Below are 27,015 nucleotides of genomic sequence, written 5' to 3'. Positions count from 1 at the left end.
TGGTTTTGATTTTGAGTTTTGTGAAAAATGACGATTTCGCCAGGGCTGCCCTGCAAAATACAACTAACGCCATCTCGTTTTTTTCCAACGCACTATAAATAGCCAAACAGCAACCCATAAGGTGGGTTGTTGTGCTCGGGTAGGAGGTTCCAAGCTCCGCCCACAGATGGTATGGGGTGCATAATAAATGGCATATCATTGGTAGATATTCTTTGTTGGCATTCCCCGCAACAGCCAATCACAGGAAGGTATTTGCTGGAAACTCTGCCTTCAACAAAGTTTATTCCTAATGAACTCTAACAATAAATTTGTTTAATAAACGAGTATTTAGGGTCAAGCTACAGATGAACATTATAGGATAACGGTGTTTTAGCTTGCAGCTTCGTTAGACAGAATCCCTGGACTTAATTTTAAAAATAACTAGAAAACGTATTTTATTGCTAACTTTTCGAAAAATTTTCCGTTTCTGCCCGAAACGCTGCGCGTACTAGTGGCTTTACAAGATTGTAAATACTGTGCTATGTACTCTCACAAACCCAATGTACCTTCTTGTATATAAATAAATAAATAAGAAATAAATCCCACCCTAGAAACATAGAGGTACGTAAGTACATAAGTACCAAACACATACCCATAAAGGTACCATACTCAATCCCATATAAGTGTCATACATATGCCCATATAAGAACAATACATATGCCCATTGAGGTACCATACAAAAGCTCTTATAAGTAACATACATAGCCCAAAAAGGTACCATACTTATGCCCTTATAAGAACAATACATATGTTCTTATAAGTATCATACATATACCCTTATAACTACCATACATATGCCCTTATAAGTACCATAAATGCCCATTTGAGTGCCATTCATATGCCAATATAGGTACCATACAAATGCCTTTATAAGTAGCATACATATGCCCATATACGCACCATGCATAGTAGTCTCTAAATACATGAGGAATATTGATATAATGTTATTTTGATTATCCATTTATTATTTAGCTCATTTTGATTATTATTACATTTTTTAAAACTCATTTTCCTTAGTAATTTGTTGAGAAAACACGATGATAGGTTTGATATTTGAGGTGGCTGTATCTCAGTAAATATGGCTGTATAGGCGTTAATATTTAAAATTAGCAAAGAAAGACTTTATAGAAAGAAAGGTAAATTGCTGTGGTAAGCACAATGGTACCATTTTCAAAACGATTCTATGGCTGGTTTTGATTTTGAGTTTTGTGAAAAATGACGATTTCGCCAGGGCTCGGATTCTTTGCAGGCGGCGGGCTGTATGTACCCCATCTTTGTCTTCGTCCGCTGGTCAAGTTTTTATTACTTGATTTAATCATTGTCTATCTTCTATATCTATAAAATACGGATGACTGTCTGTGTAAGGTAAAAGGTACGTAAGTACCATAGAGGTACGCAAGTACATAAGTACCATAGAGGTACATAAGTACCAAACACATACCCATAAAGGTACCATACTCAATCTCATATAAGTGTCATACATATGCCCATATAAGAACAATACATATGCCCATTGAGGTACCATACAAAAGCTCTTATATGTAACATACATATGCCCAAAAAGGTACCATACTTATGCCCTTATAAGAACAATACATATGTTCTTATAAGTATCATACATATACCCTTATAACTACCATACATATGCCCTTATAAGTACCATAAATGCCCATATAAGTACCATTCATATGCCAATATAGGTACCATACAAATGCCTTTATAGTAGCATACATATGCCCATATACGCACCATGCATAGTAGTCTCTAAATACATGAGGAATATTGATATAATGTTATTTTGATTATCCATTTATTATTTAGCTCATTTTGATTATTATTACATTTTTTTAAAACTCATTTTCCTTAGTAATTTATTCAGAAAACACGATGATAGGTTTGATATTTGAGGTGGCTGTATCTCAGTAAATATGGCTGTATAGGCGTTAATATTTAAAATTAGCAAAGAAAGACTTTACAGAAAGAAGGGTAAATTGCTGTGGTAAGCACAATGGTACCATTTCCAAAACGATTCTATGGCTGGTTTTGATTTTGAGTTTTGTGAAAAATGACGATTTCGCCAGGGCTGCCCTGCAAAATACAACTAACGCCATCTCGTTTTTTTCCAACGCACTATAAATAGCCAAACAGCAACCCATAAGGTGGGTTGTTGTGCTCGGGTAGGAGGTTCCAAGCTCCGCCCACAGATGGTATGGGGTGCATAATAAATGGCATATCATTGGTAGATATTCTTTGTTGGCATTCCCCGCAACAGCCAATCACAGGAAGGTATTTGCTGGAAACTCTGCCTTCAACAAAGTTTATTCCTAATGAACTCTAACAATAAATTTGTTTAATAAACGAGTATTTAGGGTCAAGCTACAGATGAACATTATAGGATAACGGTGTTTTAGCTTGCAGCTTCGTTAGACAGAACCCCTGGACTTAATTTTAAAAATAACTAGAAAACGTATTTTATTGCTAACTTTTCGAAAAATTTTCCGTTTCTGCCCGAAACGCTGCGCGTACTAGTGGCTTTACAAGATTGTAAATACTATACTATGTACTCTCACAAACCCAATGTACCTTCTTGTATATAAATAAATAAATAAGAAATAAATCCCACCCTAGAAACATAGAGGTACGTAAGTACATAAGTACCAAACACATACCCATAAAGGTACCATACTCAATCCCATATAAGTGTCATACATATGCCCATATAAGAACAATACATATGCCCATTGAGGTACCATACAAAAGCTCTTATAAGTAACATACATATGCCCAAAAAGGTACCATACTTATGCCCTTATAAGAACAATACATATGTTCTTATAAGTATCATACATATACCCTTATAACTACCATACATATGCCCTTATAAGTACCATAAATGCCCATTTGAGTGCCATTCATATGCCAATATAGGTACCATACAAATGCCTTTATAAGTAGCATACATATGCCCATATACGCACCATGCATAGTAGTCTCTAAATACATGAGGAATATTGATATAATGTTATTTTGATTATCCATTTATTATTTAGCTCATTTTGATTATTATTACATTTTTTAAAACTCATTTTCCTTAGTAATTTGTTGAGAAAACACGATGATAGGTTTGATATTTGAGGTGGCTGTATCTCAGTAAATATGGCTGTATAGGCGTTAATATTTAAAATTAGCAAAGAAAGACTTTATAGAAAGAAAGGTAAATTGCTGTGGTAAGCACAATGGTACCATTTTCAAAACGATTCTATGGCTGGTTTTGATTTTGAGTTTTGTGAAAAATGACGATTTCGCCAGGGCTCGGATTCTTTGCAGGCGGCGGGCTGTATGTACCCCATCTTTGTCTTCGTCCGCTGGTCAAGTTTTTATTACTTGATTTAATCATTGTCTATCTTCTATATCTATAAAATACGGATGACTGTCTGTGTAAGGTAAAAGGTACGTAAGTACCATAGAGGTACGCAAGTACATAAGTACCATAGAGGTACATAAGTACCAAACACATACCCATAAAGGTACCATACTCAATCTCATATAAGTGTCATACATATGCCCATATAAGAACAATACATATGCCCATTGAGGTACCATACAAAAGCTCTTATATGTAACATACATATGCCCAAAAAGGTACCATACTTATGCCCTTATAAGAACAATACATATGTTCTTATAAGTATCATACATATACCCTTATAACTACCATACATATGCCCTTATAAGTACCATAAATGCCCATATAAGTACCATTCATATGCCAATATAGGTACCATACAAATGCCTTTATAGTAGCATACATATGCCCATATACGTACCATGCATAGTAGTCTCTAAATACATGAAGAATATTGATATAATGTTATTTTGATTATCCATTTATTATTTAGCTCATTTTGATTATTATTACATTTTTTAAAACTCATTTTCCTTAGTAATTTATTCAGAAAACACGATGATAGGTTTGATATTTGAGGTGGCTGTATCTCAGTAAATATGGCTGTATAGGCGTTAATATTTAAAATTAGCAAAGAAAGACTTTACAGAAAGAAAGGTAAATTGCTGTGGTAAACACAATGGTACCATTTCCAAAACGATTCTATGGCTGGTTTTGATTTTGAGTTTTGTGAAAAATGACGATTTCGCCAGGGCTGCCCTGCAAAATACAACTAACGCCATCTCGTTTTTTTCCAACGCACTATAAATAGCCAAACAGCAACCCATAAGGTGGGTTGTTGTGCTCGGGTAGGAGGTTCCAAGCTCCGCCCACAGATGGTATGGGGTGCATAATAAATGGCATATCATTGGTAGATATTCTTTGTTGGCATTCCCCGCAACAGCCAATCACAGGAAGGTATTTGCTGGAAACTCTGCCTTCAACAAAGTTTATTCCTAATGAACTCTAACAATAAATTTGTTTAATAAACGAGTATTTAGGGTCAAGCTACAGATGAACATTATAGGATAACGGTGTTTTAGCTTGCAGCTTCGTTAGACAGAACCCCTGGACTTAATTTTAAAAATAACTAGAAAACGTATTTTATTGCTAACTTTTCGAAAAATTTTCCGTTTCTGCCCGAAACGCTGCGCGTACTAGTGGCTTTACAAGATTGTAAATACTATACTATGTACTCTCACAAACCCAATGTACCTTCTTGTATATAAATAAATAAATAAGAAATAAATCCCACCCTAGAAACATAGAGGTACGTAAGTACATAAGTACCAAACACATACCCATAAAGGTACCATACTCAATCCCATATAAGTGTCATACATATGCCCATATAAGAACAATACATATGCCCATTGAGGTACCATACAAAAGCTCTTATAAGTAACATACATAGCCCAAAAAGGTACCATACTTATGCCCTTATAAGAACAATACATATGTTCTTATAAGTATCATACATATACCCTTATAACTACCATACATATGCCCTTATAAGTACCATAAATGCCCATTTGAGTGCCATTCATATGCCAATATAGGTACCATACAAATGCCTTTATAAGTAGCATACATATGCCCATATACGCACCATGCATAGTAGTCTCTAAATACATGAGGAATATTGATATAATGTTATTTTGATTATCCATTTATTATTTAGCTCATTTTGATTATTATTACATTTTTTAAAACTCATTTTCCTTAGTAATTTGTTGAGAAAACACGATGATAGGTTTGATATTTGAGGTGGCTGTATCTCAGTAAATATGGCTGTATAGGCGTTAATATTTAAAATTAGCAAAGAAAGACTTTATAGAAAGAAAGGTAAATTGCTGTGGTAAGCACAATGGTACCATTTTCAAAACGATTCTATGGCTGGTTTTGATTTTGAGTTTTGTGAAAAATGACGATTTCGCTGGGGCTCGGATTCTTTGCAGGCGGCGGGCTGTATGTACCCCATCTTTGTCTTCGTCCGCTGGTCAAGTTTTTATTACTTGATTTAATCATTGTCTATCTTCTATATCTATAAAATACGGATGACTGTCTGTGTAAGGTAAAAGGTACGTAAGTACCATAGAGGTACGCAAGTACATAAGTACCATAGAGGTACATAAGTACCAAACACATACCCATAAAGGTACCATACTCAATCTCATATAAGTGTCATACATATGCCCATATAAGAACAATACATATGCCCATTGAGGTACCATACAAAAGCTCTTATATGTAACATACATATGCCCAAAAAGGTACCATACTTATGCCCTTATAAGAACAATACATATGTTCTTATAAGTATCATACATATACCCTTATAACTACCATACATATGCCCTTATAAGTACCATAAATGCCCATATAAGTACCATTCATATGCCAATATAGGTACCATACAAATGCCTTTATAGTAGCATACATATGCCCATATACGCACCATGCATAGTAGTCTCTAAATACATGAGGAATATTGATATAATGTTATTTTGATTATCCATTTATTATTTAGCTCATTTTGATTATTATTACATTTTTTTAAAACTCATTTTCCTTAGTAATTTATTCAGAAAACACGATGATAGGTTTTATATTTGAGGTGGCTGTATCTCAGTAAATATGGCTGTATAGGCGTTAATATTTAAAATTAGCAAAGAAAGACTTTACAGAAAGAAGGGTAAATTGCTGTGGTAAGCACAATGGTACCATTTCCAAAACGATTCTATGGCTGGTTTTGATTTTGAGTTTTGTGAAAAATGACGATTTCGCCAGGGCTGCCCTGCAAAATACAACTAACGCCATCTCGTTTTTTTCCAACGCACTATAAATAGCCAAACAGCAACCCATAAGGTGGGTTGTTGTGCTCGGGTAGGAGGTTCCAAGCTCCGCCCACAGATGGTATGGGGTGCATAATAAATGGCATATCATTGGTAGATATTCTTTGTTGGCATTCCCCGCAACAGCCAATCACAGGAAGGTATTTGCTGGAAACTCTGCCTTCAACAAAGTTTATTCCTAATGAACTCTAACAATAAATTTGTTTAATAAACGAGTATTTAGGGTCAAGCTACAGATGAACATTATAGGATAACGGTGTTTTAGCTTGCAGCTTCGTTAGACAGAACCCCTGGACTTAATTTTAAAAATAACTAGAAAACGTATTTTATTGCTAACTTTTCGAAAAATTTTCCGTTTCTGCCCGAAACGCTGCGCGTACTAGTGGCTTTACAAGATTGTAAATACTATACTATGTACTCTCACAAACCCAATGTACCTTCTTGTATATAAATAAATAAATAAGAAATAAATCCCACCCTAGAAACATAGAGGTACGTAAGTACATAAGTACCAAACACATACCCATAAAGGTACCATACTCAATCCCATATAAGTGTCATACATATGCCCATATAAGAACAATACATATGCCCATTGAGGTACCATACAAAAGCTCTTATAAGTAACATACATAGCCCAAAAAGGTACCATACTTATGCCCTTATAAGAACAATACATATGTTCTTATAAGTATCATACATATACCCTTATAACTACCATACATATGCCCTTATAAGTACCATAAATGCCCATTTGAGTGCCATTCATATGCCAATATAGGTACCATACAAATGCCTTTATAAGTAGCATACATATGCCCATATACGCACCATGCATAGTAGTCTCTAAATACATGAGGAATATTGATATAATGTTATTTTGATTATCCATTTATTATTTAGCTCATTTTGATTATTATTACATTTTTTAAAACTCATTTTCCTTAGTAATTTGTTGAGAAAACACGATGATAGGTTTGATATTTGAGGTGGCTGTATCTCAGTAAATATGGCTGTATAGGCGTTAATATTTAAAATTAGCAAAGAAAGACTTTATAGAAAGAAAGGTAAATTGCTGTGGTAAGCACAATGGTACCATTTTCAAAACGATTCTATGGCTGGTTTTGATTTTGAGTTTTGTGAAAAATGACGATTTCGCCAGGGCTCGGATTCTTTGCAGGCGGCGGGCTGTATGTACCCCATCTTTGTCTTCGTCCGCTGGTCAAGTTTTTATTACTTGATTTAATTATTGTCTATCTTCTATATCTATAAAATACGGATGACTGTCTGTGTAAGGTAAAAGGTACGTAAGTACCATAGAGGTACGCAAGTACATAAGTACCATAGAGGTACATAAGTACCAAACACATACCCATAAAGGTACCATACTCAATCTCATATAAGTGTCATACATATGCCCATATAAGAACAATACATATGCCCATTGAGGTACCATACAAAAGCTCTTATATGTAACATACATATGCCCAAAAAGGTACCATACTTATGCCCTTATAAGAACAATACATATGTTCTTATAAGTATCATACATATACCCTTATAACTACCATACATATGCCCTTATAAGTACCATAAATGCCCATATAAGTACCATTCATATGCCAATATAGGTACCATACAAATGCCTTTATAGTAGCATACATATGCCCATATACGTACCATGCATAGTAGTCTCTAAATACATGAAGAATATTGATATAATGTTATTTTGATTATCCATTTATTATTTAGCTCATTTTGATTATTATTACATTTTTTAAAACTCATTTTCCTTAGTAATTTATTCAGAAAACACGATGATAGGTTTGATATTTGAGGTGGCTGTATCTCAGTAAATATGGCTGTATAGGCGTTAATATTTAAAATTAGCAAAGAAAGACTTTACAGAAAGAAAGGTAAATTGCTGTGGTAAACACAATGGTACCATTTCCAAAACGATTCTATGGCTGGTTTTGATTTTGAGTTTTGTGAAAAATGACGATTTCGCCAGGGCTGCCCTGCAAAATACAACTAACGCCATCTCGTTTTTTTCCAACGCACTATAAATAGCCAAACAGCAACCCATAAGGTGGGTTGTTGTGCTCGGGTAGGAGGTTCCAAGCTCCGCCCACAGATGGTATGGGGTGCATAATAAATGGCATATCATTGGTAGATATTCTTTGTTGGCATTCCCCGCAACAGCCAATCACAGGAAGGTATTTGCTGGAAACTCTGCCTTCAACAAAGTTTATTCCTAATGAACTCTAACAATAAATTTGTTTAATAAACGAGTATTTAGGGTCAAGCTACAGATGAACATTATAGGATAACGGTGTTTTAGCTTGCAGCTTCGTTAGACAGAACCCCTGGACTTAATTTTAAAAATAACTAGAAAACGTATTTTATTGCTAACTTTTCGAAAAATTTTCCGTTTCTGCCCGAAACGCTGCGCGTACTAGTGGCTTTACAAGATTGTAAATACTATACTATGTACTCTCACAAACCCAATGTACCTTCTTGTATATAAATAAATAAATAAGAAATAAATCCCACCCTAGAAACATAGAGGTACGTAAGTACATAAGTACCAAACACATACCCATAAAGGTACCATACTCAATCCCATATAAGTGTCATACATATGCCCATATAAGAACAATACATATGCCCATTGAGGTACCATACAAAAGCTCTTATAAGTAACATACATAGCCCAAAAAGGTACCATACTTATGCCCTTATAAGAACAATACATATGTTCTTATAAGTATCATACATATACCCTTATAACTACCATACATATGCCCTTATAAGTACCATAAATGCCCATTTGAGTGCCATTCATATGCCAATATAGGTACCATACAAATGCCTTTATAAGTAGCATACATATGCCCATATACGCACCATGCATAGTAGTCTCTAAATACATGAGGAATATTGATATAATGTTATTTTGATTATCCATTTATTATTTAGCTCATTTTGATTATTATTACATTTTTTAAAACTCATTTTCCTTAGTAATTTGTTGAGAAAACACGATGATAGGTTTGATATTTGAGGTGGCTGTATCTCAGTAAATATGGCTGTATAGGCGTTAATATTTAAAATTAGCAAAGAAAGACTTTATAGAAAGAAAGGTAAATTGCTGTGGTAAGCACAATGGTACCATTTTCAAAACGATTCTATGGCTGGTTTTGATTTTGAGTTTTGTGAAAAATGACGATTTCGCCAGGGCTCGGATTCTTTGCAGGCGGCGGGCTGTATGTACCCCATCTTTGTCTTCGTCCGCTGGTCAAGTTTTTATTACTTGATTTAATCATTGTCTATCTTCTATATCTATAAAATACGGATGACTGTCTGTGTAAGGTAAAAGGTACGTAAGTACCATAGAGGTACGCAAGTACATAAGTACCATAGAGGTACATAAGTACCAAACACATACCCATAAAGGTACCATACTCAATCTCATATAAGTGTCATACATATGCCCATATAAGAACAATACATATGCCCATTGAGGTACCATACAAAAGCTCTTATATGTAACATACATATGCCCAAAAAGGTACCATACTTATGCCCTTATAAGAACAATACATATGTTCTTATAAGTATCATACATATACCCTTATAACTACCATACATATGCCCTTATAAGTACCATAAATGCCCATATAAGTACCATTCATATGCCAATATAGGTACCATACAAATGCCTTTATAGTAGCATACATATGCCCATATACGTACCATGCATAGTAGTCTCTAAATACATGAGGAATATTGATATAATGTTATTTTGATTATCCATTTATTATTTAGCTCATTTTGATTATTATTACATTTTTTAAAACTCATTTTCCTTAGTAATTTATTCAGAAAACACGATGATAGGTTTGATATTTGAGGTGGCTGTATCTCAGTAAATATGGCTGTATAGGCGTTAATATTTAAAATTAGCAAAGAAAGACTTTACAGAAAGAAGGGTAAATTGCTGTGGTAAACACAATGGTACCATTTCCAAAACGATTCTATGGCTGGTTTTGATTTTGAGTTTTGTGAAAAATGACGATTTCGCCAGGGCTGCCCTGCAAAATACAACTAACGCCATCTCGTTTTTTTCCAACGCACTATAAATAGCCAAACAGCAACCCATAAGGTGGGTTGTTGTGCTCGGGTAGGAGGTTCCAAGCTCCGCCCACAGATGGTATGGGGTGCATAATAAATGGCATATCATTGGTAGATATTCTTTGTTGGCATTCCCCGCAACAGCCAATCACAGGAAGGTATTTGCTGGAAACTCTGCCTTCAACAAAGTTTATTCCTAATGAACTCTAACAATAAATTTGTTTAATAAACGAGTATTTAGGGTCAAGCTACAGATGAACATTATAGGATAACGGTGTTTTAGCTTGCAGCTTCGTTAGACAGAACCCCTGGACTTAATTTTAAAAATAACTAGAAAACGTATTTTATTGCTAACTTTTCGAAAAATTTTCCGTTTCTGCCCGAAACGCTGCGCGTACTAGTGGCTTTACAAGATTGTAAATACTATGCTATGTACTCTCACAAACCCAATGTACCTTCTTGTATATAAATAAATAAATAAGAAATAAATCCTACCCTAGAAACATAAGAGGTACGTAAGTACATAAGTACCAAACACATACCCATAAAGGTACCATACTCAATCCCATATAAGTGTCATACATATGCCCATATAAGAACAATACATATGCCCATTGAGGTACCATACAAAAGCTCTTATAAGTAACATACATAGCCCAAAAAGGTACCATACTTATGCCCTTATAAGAACAATACATATGTTCTTATAAGTATCATACATATACCCTTATAACTACCATACATATGCCCTTATAAGTACCATAAATGCCCATTTGAGTGCCATTCATATGCCAATATAGGTACCATACAAATGCCTTTATAAGTAGCATACATATGCCCATATACGCACCATGCATAGTAGTCTCTAAATACATGAGGAATATTGATATAATGTTATTTTGATTATCCATTTATTATTTAGCTCATTTTGATTATTATTACATTTTTTAAAACTCATTTTCCTTAGTAATTTGTTGAGAAAACACGATGATAGGTTTGATATTTGAGGTGGCTGTATCTCAGTAAATATGGCTGTATAGGCGTTAATATTTAAAATTAGCAAAGAAAGACTTTATAGAAAGAAAGGTAAATTGCTGTGGTAAGCACAATGGTACCATTTTCAAAACGATTCTATGGCTGGTTTTGATTTTGAGTTTTGTGAAAAATGACGATTTCGCCAGGGCTCGGATTCTTTGCAGGCGGCGGGCTGTATGTACCCCATCTTTGTCTTCGTCCGCTGGTCAAGTTTTTATTACTTGATTTAATCATTGTCTATCTTCTATATCTATAAAATACGGATGACTGTCTGTGTAAGGTAAAAGGTACGTAAGTACCATAGAGGTACGCAAGTACATAAGTACCATAGAGGTACATAAGTACCAAACACATACCCATAAAGGTACCATACTCAATCTCATATAAGTGTCATACATATGCCCATATAAGAACAATACATATGCCCATTGAGGTACCATACAAAAGCTCTTATATGTAACATACATATGCCCAAAAAGGTACCATACTTATGCCCTTATAAGAACAATACATATGTTCTTATAAGTATCATACATATACCCTTATAACTACCATACATATGCCCTTATAAGTATCATAAATGCCCATATAAGTACCATTCATATGCCAATATAGGTACCATACAAATGCCTTTATAGTAGCATACATATGCCCATATACGCACCATGCATAGTAGTCTCTAAATACATGAGGAATATTGATATAATGTTATTTTGATTATCCATTTATTATTTAGCTCATTTTGATTATTATTACATTTTTTAAAACTCATTTTCCTTAGTAATTTATTCAGAAAACACGATGATAGGTTTGATATTTGAGGTGGCTGTATCTCAGTAAATATGGCTGTATAGGCGTTAATATTTAAAATTAGCAAAGAAAGACTTTACAGAAAGAAGGTAAATTGCTGTGGTAAACACAATGGTACCATTTCCAAAACGATTCTATGGCTGGTTTTGATTTTGAGTTTTGTGAAAAATGACGATTTCGCCAGGGCTGCCCTGCAAAATACAACTAACGCCATCTCGTTTTTTTCCAACGCACTATAAATAGCCAAACAGCAACCCATAAGGTGGGTTGTTGTGCTCGGGTAGGAGGTTCCAAGCTCCGCCCACAGATGGTATGGGGTGCATAATAAATGGCATATCATTGGTAGATATTCTTTGTTGGCATTCCCCGCAACAGCCAATCACAGGAAGGTATTTGCTGGAAACTCTGCCTTCAACAAAGTTTATTCCTAATGAACTCTAACAATAAATTTGTTTAATAAACGAGTATTTAGGGTCAAGCTACAGATGAACATTATAGGATAACGGTGTTTTAGCTTGCAGCTTCGTTAGACAGAACCCTGGACTTAATTTTAAAAATAACTAGAAAACGTATTTTATTGCTAACTTTTCGAAAAATTTTCCGTTTCTGCCCGAAACGCTGCGCGTACTAGTGGCTTTACAAGATTGTAAATACTATACTATGTACTCTCACAAACCCAATGTACCTTCTTGTGTATAAATAAATAAATAAGAAATAAATCCCACCCTAGAAACATAGAGGTACGTAAGTACATAAGTACCAAACACATACCCATAAAGGTACCATACTCAATCCCATATAAGTGTCATACATATGCCCATATAAGAACAATACATATGCCCATTGAGGTACCATACAAAAGCTCTTATAAGTAACATACATAGCCCAAAAAGGTACCATACTTATGCCCTTATAAGAACAATACATATGTTCTTATAAGTATCATACATATACCCTTATAACTACCATACATATGCCCTTATAAGTACCATAAATGCCCATATAAGTACCATTCATATGCCAATATAGGTACCATACAAATGCCTTTATAAGTAGCATACATATGCCCATATACGCACCATGCATAGTAGTCTCTAAATACATGAGGAATATTGCTATAATGTTATTTTGATTATCCATTTATTATTTAGCTCATTTTGATTATTATTACATTTTTTAAAACTCATTTTCTTTAGTAATTTGTTGAGAAAACACGATGATAGGTTTGATATTTGAGGTGGCTGTATCTCAGTAAATATGGCTGTATAGGCGTTAATATTTAAAATTAGCAAAGAAAGACTTTACAGAAAGAAAGGTAAATTGCTGTGGTAAGCACAATGGTACCATTTTCAAAACGATTCTATGGCTGGTTTTGATTTTGAGTTTTGTGAAAAATGACGATTTCGCCAGGGCTCGGATTCTTTGCAGGCGGCGGGCTGTATGTACCCCATCTTTGTCTTCGTCCTGCTGGTCAAGTTTTTATTACTTGATTTAATCATTGTCTATCTTCTATATCTATAAAATACGGATGACTGTCTGTGTAAGGTAAAAGGTACGTAAGTACCATAGAGGTACGCAAGTACATAAGTACCATAGAGGTACATAAGTACCAAACACATACCCATAAAGGTACCATACTCAATCTCATATAAGTGTCATACATATGCCCATATAAGAACAATACATATGCCCATTGAGGTACCATACAAAAGCTCTTATATGTAACATACATATGCCCAAAAAGGTACCATACTTATGCCCTTATAAGAACAATACATATGTTCTTATAAGTATCATACATATACCCTTATAACTACCATACATATGCCCTTATAAGTACCATAAATGCCCATATAAGTACCATTCATATGCCAATATAGGTACCATACAAATGCCTTTATAGTAGCATACATATGCCCATATACGCACCATGCATAGTAGTCTCTAAATACATGAGGAATATTGATATAATGTTATTTTGATTATCCATTTATTATTTAGCTCATTTTGATTATTATTACATTTTTTAAAACTCATTTTCCTTAGTAATTTATTCAGAAAACACGATGATAGGTTTGATATTTGAGGTGGCTGTATCTCAGTAAATATGGCTGTATAGGCGTTAATATTTAAAATTAGCAAAGAAAGACTTTACAGAAAGAAGGGTAAATTGCTGTGGTAAACACAATGGTACCATTTCCAAAACGATTCTATGGCTGGTTTTGATTTTGAGTTTTGTGAAAAATGACGATTTCGCCAGGGCTGCCCTACAAAATACAACTAACGCCATCTCGTTTTTTTCCAACGCACTATAAATAGCCAAACAGCAACCCATAAGGTGGGTTGTTGTGCTCGGGTAGGAGGTTCCAAGCTCCGCCCACAGATGGTATGGGGTGCATAATAAATGGCATATCATTGGTAGATATTCTTTGTTGGCATTCCCCGCAACAGCCAATCACAGGAAGGTATTTGCTGGAAACTCTGCCTTCAACAAAGTTTATTCCTAATGAACTCTAACAATAAATTTGTTTAATAAACGAGTATTTAGGGTCAAGCTACAGATGAACATTATAGGATAACGGTGTTTTAGCTTGCAGCTTCGTTAGACAGAATCCCTGGACTTAATTTTAAAAATAACTAGAAAACGTATTTTATTGCTAACTTTTCGAAAAATTTTCCGTTTCTGCCCGAAACGCTGCGCGTACTAGTGGCTTTACAAGATTGTAAATACTATACTATGTACTCTCACAAACCCAATGTACCTTCTTGTATATAAATAAATAAATAAGAAATAAATCCCACCCTAGAAACATAGAGGTACGTAAGTACATAAGTACCAAACACATACCCATAAAGGTACCATACTCAATCCCATATAAGTGTCATACATATGCCCATATAAGAACAATACATATGCCCATTGAGGTACCATACAAAAGCTCTTATAAGTAACATACATAGCCCAAAAAGGTACCATACTTATGCCCTTATAAGAACAATACATATGTTCTTATAAGTATCATACATATACCCTTATAACTACCATACATATGCCCTTATAAGTACCATAAATGCCCATTTGAGTGCCATTCATATGCCAATATAGGTACCATACAAATGCCTTTATAAGTAGCATACATATGCCCATATACGCACCATGCATAGTAGTCTCTAAATACATGAGGAATATTGATATAATGTTATTTTGATTATCCATTTATTATTTAGCTCATTTTGATTATTATTACATTTTTTAAAACTCATTTTCCTTAGTAATTTGTTGAGAAAACACGATGATAGGTATGATATTTGAGGTGGCTGTATCTCAGTAAATATGGCTGTATAGGCGTTAATATTTAAAATTAGCAAAGAAAGACTTTATAGAAAGAAAGGTAAATTGCTGTGGTAAGCACAATGGTACCATTTTCAAAACGATTCTATGGCTGGTTTTGATTTTGAGTTTTGTGAAAAATGACGATTTCGCCAGGGCTCGGATTCTTTGCAGGCGGCGGGCTGTATGTACCCCATCTTTGTCTTCGTCCTGCTGGTCAAGTTTTTATTACTTGATTTAATCATTGTCTATCTTCTATATCTATAAAATACGGATGACTGTCTGTGTAAGGTAAAGGTACGTAAGTACCATAGAGGTACGCAAGTACATAAGTACCATAGAGGTACATAAGTACCAAACACATACCCATAAAGGTACCATACTCAATCTCATATAAGTGTCATACATATGCCCATATAAGAACAATACATATGCCCATTGAGGTACCATACAAAAGCTCTTATATGTAACATACATATGCCCAAAAAGGTACCATACTTATGCCCTTATAAGAACAATACATATGTTCTTATAAGTATCATACATATACCCTTATAACTACCATACATATGCCCTTATAAGTACCATAAATGCCCATATAAGTACCATTCATATGCCAATATAGGTACCATACAAATGCCTTTATAGTAGCATACATATGCCCATATACGTACCATGCATAGTAGTCTCTAAATACATGAGGAATATTGATATAATGTTATTTTGATTATCCATTTATTATTTAGCTCATTTTGATTATTATTACATTTTTTAAAACTCATTTTCCTTAGTAATTTATTCAGAAAACACGATGATAGGTTTGATATTTGAGGTGGCTGTATCTCAGTAAATATGGCTGTATAGGCGTTAATATTTAAAATTAGCAAAGAAAGACTTTACAGAAAGAAGGGTAAATTGCTGTGGTAAACACAATGGTACCATTTTCCAAAACGATTCTATGGCTGGTTTTGATTTTGAGTTTTGTGAAAATGACGATTTCGCCAGGGCTGCCCTGCAAAATACAACTAACGCCATCTCGTTTTTTTCCAACGCACTATAAATAGCCAAACAGCAACCCATAAGGTGGGTTGTTGTGCTCGGGTAGGAGGTTCCTAAGCTCCGCCCACAGATGGTATGGGGTGCATAATAAATGGCATATCATTGGTAGATATTCTTTGTTGGCATTCCCCGCAACAGCCAATCACAGGAAGGTATTTGCTGGAAACTCTGCCTTCAACAAAGTTTATTCCTAATGAACTCTAACAATAAATTTGTTTAATAAACGAGTATTTAGGGTCAAGCTACAGATGAACATTATAGGATAACGGTGTTTTAGCTTGCAGCTTCGTTAGACAGAACCCCTGGACTTAATTTTAAAAATAACTAGAAAACGTATTTTATTGCTAACTTTTCGAAAAATTTTCCGTTTCTGCCCGAAACGCTGCGCGTACTAGTGGCTTTACAAGATTGTAAATACTATACTATGTACTCTCACAAACCCAATGTACCTTCTTGTATATAAATAAATAAATAAGAAATAAATCCCACCCTAGAAACATAGAGGTACGTAAGTACATAAGTACCAAACACATACCCATAAAGGTACCATACTCAATCCCATATAAGTGTCATACATATGCCCATATAAGAACAATACATATGCCCATTGAGGTACCATACAAAAGCTCTTATAAGTAACATACATAGCCCAAAAAGGTACCATACTTATGCCCTTATAAGAACAATACATATGTTCTTATAAGTATCATACATATACCCTTATAACTACCATACATATGCCCTTATAAGTACCATAAATGCCCATTTGAGTGCCATTCATATGCCAATATAGGTACCATACAAATGCCTTTATAAGTAGCATACATATGCCCATATACGCACCATGCATAGTAGTCTCTAAATACATGAGGAATATTGATATAATGTTATTTTGATTATCCATTTATTATTTAGCTCATTTTGATTATTATTACATTTTTTAAAACTCATTTTCCTTAGTAATTTGTTGAGAAAACACGATGATAGGTTTGATATTTGAGGTGGCTGTATCTCAGTAAATATGGCTGTATAGGCGTTAATATTTAAAATTAGCAAAGAAAGACTTTATAGAAAGAAAGGTAAATTGCTGTGGTAAGCACAATGGTACCATTTTCAAAACGATTCTATGGCTGGTTTTGATTTTGAGTTTTGTGAAAAATGACGATTTCGCCAGGGCTCGGATTCTTTGCAGGCGGCGGGCTGTATGTACCCCATCTTTGTCTTCGTCCGCTGGTCAAGTTTTTATTACTTGATTTAATCATTGTCTATCTTCTATATCTATAAAATACGGATGACTGTCTGTGTAAGGTAAAAGGTACGTAAGTACCATAGAGGTACGCAAGTACATAAGTACCATAGAGGTACATAAGTACCAAACACATACCCATAAAGGTACCATACTCAATCTCATATAAGTGTCATACATATGCCCATATAAGAACAATACATATGCCCATTGAGGTACCATACAAAAGCTCTTATATGTAACATACATATGCCCAAAAAGGTACCATACTTATGCCCTTATAAGAACAATACATATGTTCTTATAAGTATCATACATATACCCTTATAACTACCATACATATGCCCTTATAAGTACCATAAATGCCCATATAAGTACCATTCATATGCCAATATAGGTACCATACAAATGCCTTTATAGTAGCATACATATGCCCATATACGTACCATGCATAGTAGTCTCTAAATACATGAGGAATATTGATATAATGTTATTTTGATTATCCATTTATTATTTAGCTCATTTTGATTATTATTACATTTTTTAAAACTCATTTTCCTTAGTAATTTATTCAGAAAACACGATGATAGGTTTGATATTTGAGGTGGCTGTATCTCAGTAAATATGGCTGTATAGGCGTTAATATTTAAAATTAGCAAAGAAAGACTTTACAGAAAGAAAGGTAAATTGCTGTGGTAAACACAATGGTACCATTTCCAAAACGATTCTATGGCTGGTTTTGATTTTGAGTTTTGTGAAAAATGACGATTTCGCCAGGGCTGCCCTACAAAATACAACTAACGCCATCTCGTTTTTTTCCAACGCACTATAAATAGCCAAACAGCAACCCATAAGGTGGGTTGTTGTGCTCGGGTAGGAGGTTCCTAGCTCCGCCCACAGATGGTATGGGGTGCATAATAAATGGCATATCATTGGTAGATATTCTTTGTTGGCATTCCCCGCAACAGCCAATCACAGGAAGGTATTTGCTGGAAACTCTGCCTTCAACAAAGTTTATTCCTAATGAACTCTAACAATAAATTTGTTTAATAAACGAGTATTTAGGGTCAAGCTACAGATGAACATTATAGGATAACGGTGTTTTAGCTTGCAGCTTCGTTAGACAGAACCCCTGGACTTAATTTTAAAAATAACTAGAAAACGTATTTTATTGCTAACTTTTCGAAAAATTTTCCGTTTCTGCCCGAAACGCTGCGCGTACTAGTGGCTTTACAAGATTGTAAATACTATACTATGTACTCTCACAAACCCAATGTACCTTCTTGTATATAAATAAATAAATAAGAAATAAATCCCACCCTAGAAACATAGAGGTACGTAAGTACATAAGTACCAAACACATACCCATAAAGGTACCATACTCAATCCCATATAAGTGTCATACATATGCCCATATAAGAACAATACATATGCCCATTGAGGTACCATACAAAAGCTCTTATAAGTAACATACATAGCCCAAAAAGGTACCATACTTATGCCCTTATAAGAACAATACATATGTTCTTATAAGTATCATACATATACCCTTATAACTACCATACATATGCCCTTATAAGTACCATAAATGCCCATTTGAGTGCCATTCATATGCCAATATAGGTACCATACAAATGCCTTTATAAGTAGCATACATATGCCCATATACGCACCATGCATAGTAGTCTCTAAATACATGAGGAATATTGATATAATGTTATTTTGATTATCCATTTATTATTTAGCTCATTTTGATTATTATTACATTTTTTAAAACTCATTTTCCTTAGTAATTTGTTGAGAAAACACGATGATAGGTTTGATATTTGAGGTGGCTGTATCTCAGTAAATATGGCTGTATAGGCGTTAATATTTAAAATTAGCAAAGAAAGACTTTATAGAAAGAAAGGTAAATTGCTGTGGTAAGCACAATGGTACCATTTTCAAAACGATTCTATGGCTGGTTTTGATTTTGAGTTTTGTGAAAAATGACGATTTCGCCAGGGCTCGGATTCTTTGCAGGCGGCGGGCTGTATGTACCCCATCTTTGTCTTCGTCCGCTGGTCAAGTTTTTATTACTTGATTTAATCATTGTCTATCTTCTATATCTATAAATACGGATGACTGTCTGTGTAAGGTAAAAGGTACGTAAGTACCATAGAGGTACGCAAGTACATAAGTACCATAGAGGTACATAAGTACCAAACACAGTACCCATAAAGGTACCATACTCAATCTCATATAAGTGTCATACATATGCCCATATAAGAACAATACATATGCCCATTGAGGTACCATACAAAAGCTCTTATATGTAACATACATATGCCCAAAAAGGTACCATACTTATGCCCTTATAAGAACAATACATATGTTCTTATAAGTATCATACATATACCCTTATAACTACCATACATATGCCCTTATAAGTACCATAAATGCCCATATAAGTACCATTCATATGCCAATATAGGTACCATACAAATGCCTTTATAGTAGCATACATATGCCCATATACGCACCATGCATAGTAGTCTCTAAATACATGAGGAATATTGATATAATGTTATTTTGATTATCCATTTATTATTTAGCTCATTTTGATTATTATTACATTTTTTAAAAACTCATTTTCCTTAGTAATTTATTCAGAAAACACGATGATAGGTTTGATATTTGAGGTGGCTGTATCTCAGTAAATATGGCTGTATAGGCGTTAATATTTAAAATTAGCAAAGAAAGACTTTACAGAAAGAAAGGTAAATTGCTGTGGTAAACACAATGGTACCATTTCCAAAACGATTCTATGGCTGGTTTTGATTTTGAGTTTTGTGAAAAATGACGATTTCGCCAGGGCTGCCCTGCAAAATACAACTAACGCCATCTCGTTTTTTTCCAACGCACTATAAATAGCCAAACAGCAACCCATAAGGTGGGTTGTTGTGCTCGGGTAGGAGGTTCCAAGCTCCGCCCACAGATGGTATGGGGTGCATAATAAATGGCATATCATTGGTAGATATTCTTTGTTGGCATTCCCCGCAACAGCCAATCACAGGAAGGTATTTGCTGGAAACTCTGCCTTCAACAAAGTTTATTCCTAATGAACTCTAACAATAAATTTGTTTAAGAAACGAGTATTTAGGGTCAAGCTACAGATGAACATTATAGGATAACGGTGTTTTAGCTTGCAGCTTCGTTAGACAGAACCCCTGGACTTAATTTTAAAAATAACTAGAAAACGTATTTTATTGCTAACTTTTCGAAAAATTTTCCGTTTCTGCCCGAAACGCTGCGCGTACTAGTGGCTTTACAAGATTGTAAATACTATACTATGTACTCTCACAAACCCAATGTACCTTCTTGTATATAAATAAATAAATAAGAAATAAATCCCACCCTAGAAACATAGAGGTACGTAAGTACATAAGTACCAAACACATACCCATAAAGGTACCATACTCAATCCCATATAAGTGTCATACATATGCCCATATAAGAACAATACATATGCCCATTGAGGTACCATACAAAAGCTCTTATAAGTAACATACATAGCCCAAAAAGGTACCATACTTATGCCCTTATAAGAACAATACATATGTTCTTATAAGTATCATACATATACCCTTATAACTACCATACATATGCCCTTATAAGTACCATAAATGCCCATTTGAGTGCCATTCATATGCCAATATAGGTACCATACAAATGCCTTTATAAGTAGCATACATATGCCCCATATACGCACCATGCATAGTAGTCTCTAAATACATGAGGAATATTGATATAATGTTATTTTGATTATCCATTTATTATTTAGCTCAATTTTGATTATTATTACATTTTTTTAAAACTCATTTTCCTTAGTAATTTGTTGAGAAAACACGATGATAGGTTTGATATTTGAGGTGGCTGTATCTCAGTAAATATGGCTGTATAGGCGTTAATATTTAAAATTAGCAAAGAAAGACTTTATAGAAAGAAAGGTAAATTGCTGTGGTAAGCACAATGGTACCATTTTCAAAACGATTCTATGGCTGGTTTTGATTTTGAGTTTTGTGAAAAATGACGATTTCGCCAGGGCTCGGATTCTTTGCAGGCGGCGGGCTGTATGTACCCCATCTTTGTCTTCGTCCGCTGGTCAAGTTTTTATTACTTGATTTAATCATTGTCTATCTTCTATATCTATAAAATACGGATGACTGTCTGTGTAAGGTAAAAGGTACGTAAGTACCATAGAGGTACGTAAGTACCATAGAGGTACGTAAGTACCATAGAGGTTGAAAAGAATTGCAACCTGTAGCGCAGTCGACAAAGGTGCGTCTGGGATCATCCCGGACGTAAGTTTCGAGCCCTCATCACTGCCCTTGGGGATTTGTTGTATCACGCTATTATTTGTGTACTGATAGGTTGATCACTTAAATAATTCAGTCTCCCAGTTGATGATAGCAGCAGCAACAGTAAAGTTACTTATAGAAGTTTCATTGTGTAACCTAAAGCTCATCTAACATTAATAAACCACTTCTAGATACAACGAAGAAGACATGTCGGGTAATGTTCTGTGGTCCTATCAGTAATTATCCCTGAAGTGGAGAGGTTGTTAGTCCGAGATGTGGTAAACAGCAGAGGCAGTAGTATCAGTTATTAAAGTAGGTTCAGTTATTATGGTAATGAGGAAGCAGGACTTCACACAGTTGAGGAAACTGGCTGTATGAGGGTTATCAGGCTCGCAGGTCAATATTATCAAAGGAAAGAAAAATTTTGTTTGCTAGTATTAGGTTTCCAAGGTTAATGTTTATTTCAGTCAGTTAAGAATTCTATAAACGGCTCCTACAGTCAATCAGCCTCAGCACCCTTGACTCAAAGGGTAAAGATATACTCGCCACAGGAATCTAGTTCTAATTCATGTCAGTTCTTATGGCACTAAAAGAGGAGTCCCACCACCAGAATTGGTCAAACAGTTGTGTTGCATCTTTTAATCACGTTTCAGTAAGTATAATAAAAAGGGGAATTTGTTAAATGTAGGACTAGCAATGCACTATCAGTGTTTTAGATATTTCATTGAAGTTAAATACATAAGTGATTGTTCATTGTTTTAATTATCAAAATTGCAGGTATTGCACAGAATGTAAAGTGATGAGTCAGATACTTTAAGATGTTTAGTTCTGGATCTATACTAGATTGCACAAGGCGGCTGTGTGCCTAAAAAAGGCAAAAGGTAAATTTATAATGCAATGTAAAGAATAAACAATTTTCTAAGGAACTTTTGTAACTGCTCCAAATTCAAGAAACAAAGTTCGACAATTATAGAATAAAATGGGAACAAGTGAAAATTTAAAAACAAGTAATTGGACAAGTACAAAAACAAAGGATTCACCAAAGAATGACTTTGGAGCACACAACTTAGTAAAACTGAGGTACAGTCAGGTACACTGAAAGTAATAGCTTACACTAGAGGACATGCAAAACCAGGGGTGCAAGGGAGTATGAGAGAGCTAGGAAACCCAGTCTATACTTTGTGACTAAAGGATTAAATAAGATTAGGCACAAGTAATAAGATTCCATGTAGGAGATAAACACAGTCAGCAGCATCAGATTGGGAAACCTTGTAGCTCAAGAGACTACTGGAACAAGGTATTTTTTGCTTTCAAAGTTGGAAATTAATGAAGCAAAAGGGAACAACGCAGGAGACCAGCGGGAGTGCTCACGAAACTAGTTTCCCCCCGTTCAGATGACAGCCCAAGTATCTGTACTCTTGCGCATGGGTGTGTACATATGGGTCACTGCCCTTCAGTTTTGTCGCAACAAGTAATTATCAATAAAAGGCACCAAACTGGGAAGGCCCATGTAGCACCAACAAAGTGCAAAATAATCAGAGGGCGCTAAATATCACCAAGGATGCCAATACGAGAACAAAAACGCATAAGGCGAACGATATCAAGTATCTCGATTTCACCTAGAATTCTATCTAGGGACAAGTGACCGCGAGGAACGGTTCGGAAAAACAAGACACGCTCGTCCTGGAAGTCAGGACATTCAACAAGGATATGTACGACCGTAAGAGGGACAATGCAATTTGGACAATAAGGAGCAGGGCTGCGCTCCATTAAGTGACCGTGAGTTAACTGGTATGGCCAATACGTTTGTGGCAAACTGAAGCCAGTTTGATTTCGGTAATCTGCACTTCACGAGGCCTACGTTACTCTTGCCAGCCTATTTGTGGCACTCATATTTAGATTAAAAATTCACCTTAAACCAAGTAAAAGATTACCAATGTAGAAATCTTAAGTCGACATAATTTAAACCGAGATTGAACAACCTGAACACAGAACATGTGTATCAGTCTTTTGTTCTTAAATTTTAACAGTACATCACTGAAGTTTTCAGTGAAATTATTTAACGTCCTGCTAGACGTCCATGCAAAACTTTCCTTAATCAAAAACCATTTATCAGTTTGTCCTAATAAAAATTCAGGTCACTTCAGGTCCCTGGCGGGAATTTGGTTGACTTCTGTACCACAGAAGTGGCCACACATTTGCAAGCCTAACCAGCACACACTGTCTTTGTCCTCTATGGACAAAGATCTTAAACATACGGTTCAAGGAATTATCACAGAACGAGTGTAATGCTTTAATGCTAATTATCAAAAGGAGGCACCAAACCGGGAAATAAAGTTTAAGACATTTCGGTCTTACTCTTGACAGGGTAAGATAGCAGACAGAAACAATGGCTAAAACACACTAAAAAGGTGATCAAGATGTTTTTACAAGCTCAAATTATATAGTTACATTGTATAATTTACACATTACATGGTCTATCTCTGGTACAAGTCCAATATATCATGTATGAGTATTCGTATAGTAATTACAAAGTTCAGCACACCTCATCCCAGGAGGGCGAAAGTCATTAACAGACTGACCTGGCTAAGGTATTCAAGAAGATTATGGGCAAGTTTAAATTTTATTTTTTACAACTTCACCCTTCAGGAAACTAGGCCATTTTTGGCCCAAAAAAATTACATCAAAGGCTGGTCTCACAGATAACGTCGTACCACTGTGTCGTTAGAGATGTTCTTCAGTACCGAGTTTCCTCTTATTCTTGTGGGTTCCTTGACATGCTGGCTTAAAGTGTCGTCGTCGCCACAAATAGTTCGGCTCTCCATGTATCTTCACGTCCATACTGTTCCTTATTCTCCCAGTCTATCCTTCCGTGATTGAAGTCCCGTTGTCTCATGGTCTGTTTGTGGTCCCGAGCCTGAGGAAGGGAGGAGTGTTAAATCTTAAGGAATATAATTGGATGTTAAGATTACCACAAGATTCCTGTACTCTTACAGACTACACAGCCGTTGAATCCCTTACTAGTAACCTGCACTTAACCTACCAAACACCCTATGTTATGAGCTGTATGACGAACACGGTAAAACTAGCCATACAGACCCCTACAGCGAGAGACTGTAGGACAGTGTACCCGCATGATCACCGCCAGGGCCTCTTGCCTCGCTAGTTGGGGGAGCTGGTCGGCCGAGCGGATATCACACTGGATTTGTGATCCTGTGATCCTGTGGTCCCGAGTTCGATCCCGGGCGCTGGCGAGAAACAATGAGCAGACTGTCACCCTACGCCCCTGTTACCTAGCAGTAAAATAGGTACCTGGGTGTTAGTCAGCTGTCACAGGCTGCTTCCTGGGGGTGGAGGCCTGGTCGAGAACCGGGCCGCGGGGACACTAAAGCCCTGAAATCAAGATACCCTGTCCACATTAACTATGTCACCCGACAAATATTTCTTAGTTTGGAAAAATTCTTAGCCATTTAATACTAATCCAGCAGGATTACCATATTTAAAGTTCGTTAAATTAATAAAGTAAACTCACTTCTGGCGAAAACTATGAAGTCTTCCTTATCCTCGTCTTTGAGACTAAGTAGCTGGAAGCCGCTGCCAAGATCAGCAGCAAGAGTTTGCTTGATCCCAGCCGTGGGTATTGGTAGTCGCGCACCACGAGAAGTGTTGGTTCTTACCAGCCCTCGTTTCATATATCTGAAACGATTGAAAATTAAATAGTTAAATTTACTAGAAGGGGACAAAAGATTATTCTAACCTGCATATTGGGTACTACAAGCACAATAGTTTGTAGTATGGAATTTAGAGTTTAACGATCAAACTAGAACATTTTTACTTACCATGTTCCCAGGTGTGCCACAGGATGGAGTGTCTTGTTTGCTGTGGCTTAAGAACAGTCATTTGGTTTACTTTTTTATACTAGAGTAAAAGTGTAACTGTCCTTTTAACATGTGCGAACATCGTCCTACGAAACTAGAATAGTTAATGTGCATGGCTGGGCTAGACTGAACATTCCCAAACTACAATTTTGAACAGCTAGAGCAATCCACTGCGGGTAGTGTCCGGAGACTAGCATCTGAGGTTTACTTATGGCGCGTGACAAGTTTACTTAGGGGCAGGGGTGACGCAAGGTGAAGGGGACGCAGCTAGGAGGGGGCGGGGACGCTACATGGGGCAGGGAGAGGGGGACAGGGGACGCAGCAAGGAGGGGGGCGGGGACGCTACATGGGGCAGGGAGAGGGGGACAGGGGGACGCAGCAAGGAGGGGGGCGGGGACGCTACATGGGGCAGGGAGAGGGGGACAGGGGACGCAGCAAGGAGGGGGGGCGGGGACGCTACATGGGGCAGGGAGAGGGGGACAGGGGACGCAGCAAAGGGGGCGGGGGAGAGGGAGGGGGGAGGGAGGGGGAGAGGGAGGGGGACAGGGGAGGCAGCAAGGGGGAGGAGCGGGGACGCAACATGGGGCGGGGAAGACAGGGGACGCAGCAAGGGGGGTGAAGCCCCCCTCACATACAGCTAACCTCAGGAGACGAAGCTGGAACTGTATACCAAAAGTGAGGTAAAACAACACTGAAGTGCTTTTTGTCTCATTCTCACTTTTATACCCAGCAGCCCACCAAACCCGGCCGCTGATTGGTGGACATTCACCCTAAACCTCACCCCATTGGTCAACATTTAGCGAGTCTCAAGTGTCAATTAACAATGGCCAACAGCCACTCCTT

General features: G+C 36.1%; 1 long non-coding RNA gene across 1 annotated transcript; it reads right to left on the bottom strand.

Moving 5' to 3' along the window:
* Positions 1–24,573: 24,573 nt before the first annotated feature.
* LOC138353638 (uncharacterized) lies at positions 24,574–26,472 on the bottom strand. Its single transcript, XR_011223224.1, has 3 exons — positions 26,134–26,472; positions 25,827–25,990; positions 24,574–25,211 (listed from the first exon to the last, which is right to left on the bottom strand). It is a non-coding gene; the product is annotated as an uncharacterized lncRNA (long non-coding RNA).
* Between the last annotated feature and the right edge of the window lie 543 nt (positions 26,473–27,015).

This window comes from Procambarus clarkii, chromosome 59, assembly GCF_040958095.1.
Source record: "Procambarus clarkii isolate CNS0578487 chromosome 59, FALCON_Pclarkii_2.0, whole genome shotgun sequence".
In the NCBI taxonomy this organism is placed as follows: domain Eukaryota; kingdom Metazoa; phylum Arthropoda; class Malacostraca; order Decapoda; family Cambaridae; genus Procambarus; species Procambarus clarkii.
This window is presented reverse-complemented; position numbering and strand designations above follow the sequence as displayed.